We start from the raw sequence: 8,420 nt of genomic DNA on the forward strand, positions 1-8,420 counted from the left end.
GTCACCCAAACATAGGTTTAAACCCTAGTTCTACTGTGTACACTTTGTGTAACTTTGGGCAAGTTATATATTTTCATTGAGTCTCAGCTTCCTCAGTACAAAAGAACTATATCTATTGCACATTATAGATGTACAATGAAAATTTGAAAAGATAGTATACTTAATGGTTTTTACACCATAAGAACTCAAGAAAATGTGCCATACAACAAATAAATTGTCATTTCCTCATTTCTGTCTGTAACGTTGTAGAAACACCAGGAAAGTCACAATAAAATTCTGGGCCTGACCTGTGGTGGCACAGTGGATAAAGTGTTGACCTGAAAATGCTGAGGTTGCCAGTTCGAAACCCTGGGCTTGCCTGGTCAAGGCACATATGGGAGTTGATGCTTCCAGCTCCTCCCCCCTTCTCTCTCTCTGTCTCTCCCTCTCCTCTCTAAAGTGAATAAATAATTTTTAAAAATGTTAAAATTCTGACACTGTAGGCTTCTCAATGAATAGAAGGCATCTCCTTCCAATCAATTATTTGCCATAATATGACAAAGGATTTTCTGGGTTGGATCATTCGCTTTAAATATGACTTCTATGTTATATATTATGTAAAATAGTGTTGAAGGAAGAAATGTGAAAAACCATCATTATGCATGAGATAGAAAAAAATAAAATAAAACAAGAAACCCTATTTCTTCTGTTACTTTCAACTGAATTCAGCCAAATGAAAGTTACATACAAGATCCCTTTAATCAGTTTTGAAAACCTGTGTCTGCAGTCTAGTGGAAGAAGATGTTCTGCTCTACTGCCATTTTCTTTGACTGATATTAAGCTACTGGTTCTACCCTTTAAAGTCCTACAGAGCTTTCCTTTTTAAATCTCTTGCTTCAGTTTTTTGCAGTGTATGTCCTTGATTTCTATAATTTGACCTATGTTTTGTTCCATTTTTTTGGCCTTTTGCTCCTCTCCCATAGTAAAGTACCTTTTTCTATGCAGCTATTGGGAAGCTAGTAGGTTTTCCTTTTTTTATTCTTTAAAAATATTTTTTCCGCCTGACCTGTGGTGGCGCAGTGGATAAAGCGTTTACCTGGAAATGCTGAGGTTGCCGGTTCGAAACCCTGGGCTTGCCTGGTCAAGGCACATATGGGAGTTGATGCTTCCAGCTCCTCCCTCCTTCTCTCTCTCTGTCTCTCTCCCTCTCTCTCTCCTCTCTAAAATGAATAAATTAAAATAAATAAATCACCCTTGAAAAATATTTTTCCATTAATTTGAGAGAAAGAGAGGAAGGTGGAAATGTAAAGGGGAAAGAGAAGCATCAACACACTGTTCCATTTAGTTGTTCCATATAGTTGCACACTCATTGATTATTTTTCCTACATGCCTTGACTGGGGGCTTGAACTACGACTTCAATGCACAAGGAGGATACTCTATCGACTGAATCACCCAGCCAGGGGCTCCATTTTTTATTCTTAAACACCTATCTCATCACACCCTTCTTGTCTATGTTTTTAAGAAGAAGCTGAAACCCAAAAATGTTAAGTGACTTCAGAAGAATCATCAAGGGGAAGCTAACAAGTGTGAAATCAAAGCTCAGACCTCCCACATCTAGAACAATAATTTTCAACCAGTGTGCCAAAAGAAATTTTAAAACATGCAATACTTGACTATTTAGCCAAGGCACTGACCTCTTTTGCTTTACACTGTCAAATAAAAAAATGACAACAGCTAACACAACAATAGCTGTCATTTGTGAATGTCCTATTTTGAATCATATTGATCATATAATAGACTTGTATATTATTGGCCAAGTTACATAATAATATTGCATCTGATTGGTTAATTCTTAGCACCATAAATCTTTATATATATATATATATATATATATATATATATATATATATATATGCACCTGATTTTTTTAAAAAGCCATTTTGGAGCAAAAATGTAGGCAATTACTATTATTATTTTTTTTGAAAATCAACAAAAATATTTTCGTCAGATTGGCAAAAATATAACTTTGATGTGCCACAGAATTTTAGTAATTAGTTTATGAGTGCCATGAGATAAAACGGGTTGAAATTCATTGATCTAGCATGTATATAGCACATAGCCCTCTACAGTTTATGACAGTATCATCACAAACATAGTTATTTTTAACTGATGAAGCCACCTATTTTACCTTTAAAACATTAGTTGAAGACTCTTGGCCAAACTTACACTACAGTATTTTTAGTGTCTGGTTGTTAATCTAAAACTTCTGATTCCAAAAACCAAAACCACCCGCTCTCTCCCTATGATAAGTCACATGACCAAGGTTAACTCCCCATGTAATGTTCTTTCAGGGACTTTTGGAAAGACTCTGTCTCCTCAAGTATCTCTTTATTAATGCCTTGCAGTAGAACCAACACTCTCATCAACATCTCTAATTTTCTTACATAAAAGCACAGAAGGACTTGTGATGTAAAAATAACAGCAAAAAAAGGTAACACATCAAGATAGCTTTAGATCATCTTCAATCATTATCAGCCAAGTTTGACTGAATTCATTAAGATAAACCAGACAGGATATTATTTTTATAGATAACATAAAAAAAGGATATGGAAAAATAAGTTGTAAGGCAAGCATACTGGGGGCTAGCTCCTTGAGGAAAGCAGACATATAGTGGATAATTATTATATCAATCATAATGAATGTTGGTGTCAAGTAGGAGGAACAGTGTTTCTATAAGAATGACACTGATGTTTGCTTGGGTATCACTCCTGGTCTCAGGGTTTTAGTCTGACTCTCTGACCATCCCAGAGATACTAAGATTCATCATAAATTCACTTCCTACTTAAGCCAATTTCAACAGAAACTGCTAGATACCTACTGAAGCACCCAGTTATTCTTTTTACTTATTAGGAAAATGTATGGGGTTTTTTGAGTGGTAATGTGTCAATTTAAAAAGTAGCCTACATGTGTCATCCTTCTTCCAGCCATAGGTGGCCAGTGAGATTCAAGTAGAAGTCTCCTAAAGACTTCTAGGAATGCTGTTTCTTCCTATTATAGGTACTATCCTTCATTTTTATTCTTTCCGTCTTCTTCCTGCCTAAAAATTAGATGGACACCTGTAAACTGGGTAGCTTTTCTAAGATAATGAGGGAATCAGGAGAATTAAACTACAGGTTGGGGACAGGAAAGCAGAAAGACAGTAGAAACCTAAAATATCAATATTTTAGAGCTCCTGAACCATCAGTATATAGTTATTTATAGACTTTTATTTATCTAATAAAATAACTTTTATTTGGATAAACCATTAGAGTAAAATTTTTCAACATTTCAGGAGACACACTATCCAAAAAGATACTTCTTTGTTTTCCCAATTAAGGAATCTTTACATCCTACATACAGATTGAAAATATAAATGTATATGCTATATAGACATTTAGTTTCTCTTCCACCATTATTTTACCTCAGACAAATGATTTTAATTTTCAGAATCTTAGCATCCAAAGAGGTGAATGACTTAAGTAATGTTTTTATTCTAAAGTTCTAGAATTCAATGAAATATCCACATGTAATTGAAAAAAATATGTATTTATTCATTTATAATGCTCTGTAAATTGAATCAGTTACAGCTTAGAGAAGACTGAAAATGTTTTAAAGAGATTACCAAAGATTTGATTTTGTATAAACTGGGAGAATCTGGGACAGGCCTTCAAACACTCAACAAATGGAAGTCAAGTAGAATATACATCTAATTACAGATAACAAAATTAAAAAAGAAAATTTAAATGAGGTTAAGAAAAAAAAATTAGTGGCCTTGGCAGTTTTGCTCAGCGGTAGAGTGTTGGCCTGGTGTGTGGAAGTCCCAGGTTCGATTCCCGGTCACGTCACAGAGAAGAAGCGCCCATCTGCTTCTCCACCCTTCCCCCTCTCTTTCCTCTCTGTCTCTCTCTTCCCCTCCTGCAGCTTAGGCTTCACTGGAGCAAGGTTGGCCTGGGGGCTGAGGACAGCTCCATGGCCTCTGCCTCAGGCACTAGAATTGCTCCAGTTGCAACAGAGCAACAGACCAGATGGGCAGAGCATCGCCACCTGGTGGGCATGCCAGGTGGTTCCTGGTTGGGCACATGCAGGAGTCTGTCTGACTGCCTCCCGCTTCTAACTTCAGAAAAATACAACACACACACACACACACACACACACAAATTAGAACACAGTTCTGGAGGGTAATAATATATCTGAAGGGATTATAATATAAAGGAAAAAGGCAAGATTTCAGAAACTTCTCTTTCATGTGAAACTGAAGTTAGCTAAGTGCCATATTGGTCACATGGTGGTAGGGGATGCTCACACTCACTTTGAAAATGTATCATTTATTGTGAAAATATTTATTGATGATACACTAGATGAGAATCACTGTAGAAAATACAATGGAGTATAGAGAGAAATAACATTATGTTCAGTTTGCTTTTGAATCTGCCAATATAGATGAAGCAATTTCATAGAAATGAATAAAAAATAAAAATAAAATAGCATGGAATAGCATAAGGATCACAAAAGCAGAGTAACCTACATTGGGTTTGCCTAGGACTATTCTGGGTTAATCCTGTTGTGCTGGCTTGATCACTAACATTGTTCCCTTCCATACTCAGAACTGTTCCACAATGGTTATATGGGTTTGAAATTAAATTTTTTTCATATATTTATCAACTCCAAGTATTGATTTTTATACCCATTGCCTTTTACTATAAGAATAAAAATTAAAGCTCTAAAATTACTTTTATGCTCTTCAATTCTCCAACCTGCTGAGTTTTTTTTCATTCTACCTAGTTTTAGCAACACAAAAAAGAATGTAAACAAAATCTGAAGCAGTATTTTCAAAATAGTTATATAAATGGTTCACTATTGCACCTTTAGATAATACATTGAATAAAACTAAGTAAAAAGTAATATCAAAGGGTAAGTACAAAGGACAAAATGAACCTGTAAGTCATACATAATAATTATTAATAGATTGGAGATTTGGAGATTAAGAACATCCACTTTACCTAAAGGAAGATATTATTAATATGCTCTCTGATCGTAAAATATAAAACTTTGGTCCCATTGTAAATGCTGTTTACCAAATGAATTTGTAATATCTTGTTTTATACATATCATTAGTGGTAGTATTAGTTTTCTGGCAGGAGTTGACATCAAGAAGTCAATAACAGGGTGATGATGATTTAAACAAACAAACAAACAAACAAACAGGCCCTGGCCGGTTGGCTCAGCGGTAGAGCGTTGGCCTGGCGTGCGGGGGATCCGGGTTCGATTCCCGGCCAGGGCACATAGGAGAAGTGCCCATTTGCTTCTCTGCCCCCCCTCTTTCCTCTCTGTCTCTCTCTTCTCCTCCCGCAGCCAAGGCTCCATTGGAGCAAAGATGGCCCGGGCGCTGGGGATGGCTCCTTGGCCTCTGCCCCAGGTGCTAGAGTGGCTCTGGTCATGGCAGAGCGATGCCCCGGAGGGGCAGAGCATCGCCCCCTGGTGGGCAGAGCATCGCCCCCTGGTGGGAGTGCCGGATGGATCCCTGTCGGGCGCATGCGGGAGTCTGACTGACTGTCTTTCCCCGTTTCCAGCTTCAGAAAAATACAAAACAAACAAACAAACAAACAAAAACTATGTTAAAACTATGTCTGCTGATCCTGAAAGAGTAGGACACAGTGGGAGGTAACCAACTGATCTGTGGTCATAGGGCTCATTACACAGAGAACATTGTTTTGGGCCACTCATGAACTCCTAGGATTGGATTTAGCATTTTCCTTTTCTGATTCTGTTAAAGAAAGAATAAAAACGCTTTTCATATTCTTGGTATCCACTAGAGAAATCTTCTTCTCTAATAATAATGGGAAGTGCTGTAATTAAAAGCACAGAGATTTTACTTCTTCCCAGTAATTTGACTTAGCATTGGTCTCCTATAGTAAAACCATTTATCTATGGTTTGTTGAGACATAATTATAACAGATGTAAAAAAGCAGTTTTGGTTAATAATGCAGCACTACAAATTGAGCAGGATTAATCTCCTTTATTATTCTGTACTTCAAAAGAAATGGGAAGGAGCAAGACAAAAGAATTAGGAGATTTTCCAATTTTTCACTGAAATCAGCCATCCTGATTTAATCAGTTACCCAAAATGAAGTAGAGATTTATGTCACTTATTAATGCTGAAAAAAAATGTTTCCAGGTTTAGACAAAAATTATTTAAAAATTACACAAAAAGTGCCATTTTGTGAATTTAATAAAAGATTGCTGGGAATAGAAATTTGAAAGTAAATCCTGGTTCTAAACAAACCATAAAATAAAACCTTTCTTTTCTATCTATTCTTGAGACTCTTGTCTCTCAATACTTTGAAAGCATATTTCAAAAGGTGGCATCTAAATGTGACAGGGTGAGAATTTTTATCCTTATCTTTCTTATACCTCAATTATGCTTGTCAGATCCTTTTGTAGTTTGTAAACATGATGATTTGGTGTTCACGCTCTTGTGTGAGATGTGCCTCCTTCAGATCTTGTTGTGACATTGGCACATTACCCATCTGACATAAAAAGATTAATTGAAGTTTATCTACTTCTTTGTCAGACTAAGCCCTTCCATCATTTAGGCCTTTTCAGCTCACATGGTTAACTGATTAACTTAATCAATGTCTCAATATCATCATTGCTTGACATACGGAATCCAGCGTAATTCATCTTTACTTTAAGGAAGGACTGTTAGGACCTCACATCAAGATTCCCTATCACTTGAATGTTCTTAGTCTTCCAAGTCTCAACTTTCCAATTCCCACTTTCTGCTTATGGCCTTCTCTTCTTTAAATCCCCTGTGGCTATGCTCCAAATACAGCAATGAATCAAGGCTTAATTATCCTTTTTTTTAAAAAAAGCTTTGTCTTCAAAAGCTTTGTCTATCTTTCATTTGCTTTCTTTACTCTATCTAGACCCAATGGTTAATTACTTCAGATAATTACTGATTCTAACCTAGCAATATTTATTTGAAAGTGCACAGAATATAAAATATGATGTACACAGGTTAAAGACCTGATTCTGCCATTTAGAACCTGTGACTATGAGTTCTCAACTTTAGATTCTCCTTCAGTAAAATGAAAATGATGTCTACTTCTGAATATTTTGTGATGATTAAATAAGGTATGTAAAGTTGACCAGAAGATGTAGAGGCTAAATAAAGGTTAATTTCTCATTTCTTCCTTCCTTTTCTTTGTCCTTCTGCAGAATTCATACTGCTAACGCCCATCCCAAGACCTAGTCAACTAACATGTCAGCTTCTGCATCTGTGCTCTTTGGCCTCAACTAAACAATTCCAATAAAGCTTGAAATTCCTTTCACTATTCTCTAGGTTGTTCTTTTTAGTAGCCCTTCTTTTAACCTCAAGGTATCGTTCTCTTCCTAATTCTATTGTCTATTCCCTCTTCTTCCTTCATTGTAACCTACCTCCTTACTCAGCCTCAAAATATTGTTTTCTAATCTGTCTTTAATAATCTCATATTCTATATATATCTTCTTCAAGATTATATTCATATTCATGACTTCATTGACCAAAAATGAAAGTTAAGAACACTCATATTTGCATTCTGTCCTGCACTGATTCTTTAGTAAATTTGTAACTAAATTTTTTCCCATCAATTAAAGGATCTCCATTAGTTAAGTCAGTCTAATATAAAAATGTGCCATAACACTCTTTGAGTAAACAAGGAATATCCATGTTAAAGCTTGGGAAAAATAAGTTATACAGTCTCTACACAGTCAAGAGGAAAAAAAGTGGTGAGACTAGGCTAAAACCAAAAGATATACCCGAAGTCAAATAAAAGAAACAAAATTTTTAATGCTTGAGGAAAAACTACTCAGGAATTTCTGGGTGATTGTTTATAATAAATAAGAATATGCATGTTTTGTAGTTGATACTAGTGCTTAAACTGTTCATGGATAGACTTTGTTGACCTAAAGCAGACTCAATGATCACTGGTCCTTGGTTCCTCAGTTTATAGCAGCTTTATAAAAAAAATCAACCCAATTACCAAAATTCATTAAGTTCTACTACCTAAATATATCTTAGAGCAATTCTTTTCTTTCCATCCTGTTGTCACTGCTTCAGCTCAGGTCATCATTTGTCACACCCATTATTGCAATAGCCAACTAATCAATCTCTCTTGGTCTCTCTGCTACTAATCTGTCTCAAGTTTAATAAATTTTCTACACTGCCTTCAGAGTAATCTTTCTACAATACAAACCTGGTCAAGTCACTCCATTGCTGTAAAAGTCTTCTACTGAAACATCAAAGCCTATATCCCTTAGCATGCCAAATGAGAAAATGAACAAACTTGTGCCTGACTGCATTTCTAGGCTTAGTTTCAACTGCCCATGTCAACTATGTTTCTGTTCTCTGATCATGACTTCT

At 35.9% G+C, this 8,420-nt stretch overlaps 1 non-coding gene across 1 annotated transcript; it reads left to right on the forward strand.

Moving 5' to 3' along the window:
* Window positions 1-6,448: 6,448 nt before the first annotated feature.
* LOC136307303 (small nucleolar RNA U13) lies at window positions 6,449-6,552 on the forward strand. Its single transcript, XR_010725957.1, has one exon. It is a non-coding gene; the product is annotated as a small nucleolar RNA U13 (small nucleolar RNA).
* The last annotated feature ends 1,868 nt before the right edge of the window (window positions 6,553-8,420 follow it).

Source organism: Saccopteryx bilineata, chromosome 5 (genome assembly GCF_036850765.1).
Source record: "Saccopteryx bilineata isolate mSacBil1 chromosome 5, mSacBil1_pri_phased_curated, whole genome shotgun sequence".
In the NCBI taxonomy this organism is placed as follows: Eukaryota; Metazoa; Chordata; class Mammalia; order Chiroptera; family Emballonuridae; genus Saccopteryx; species Saccopteryx bilineata.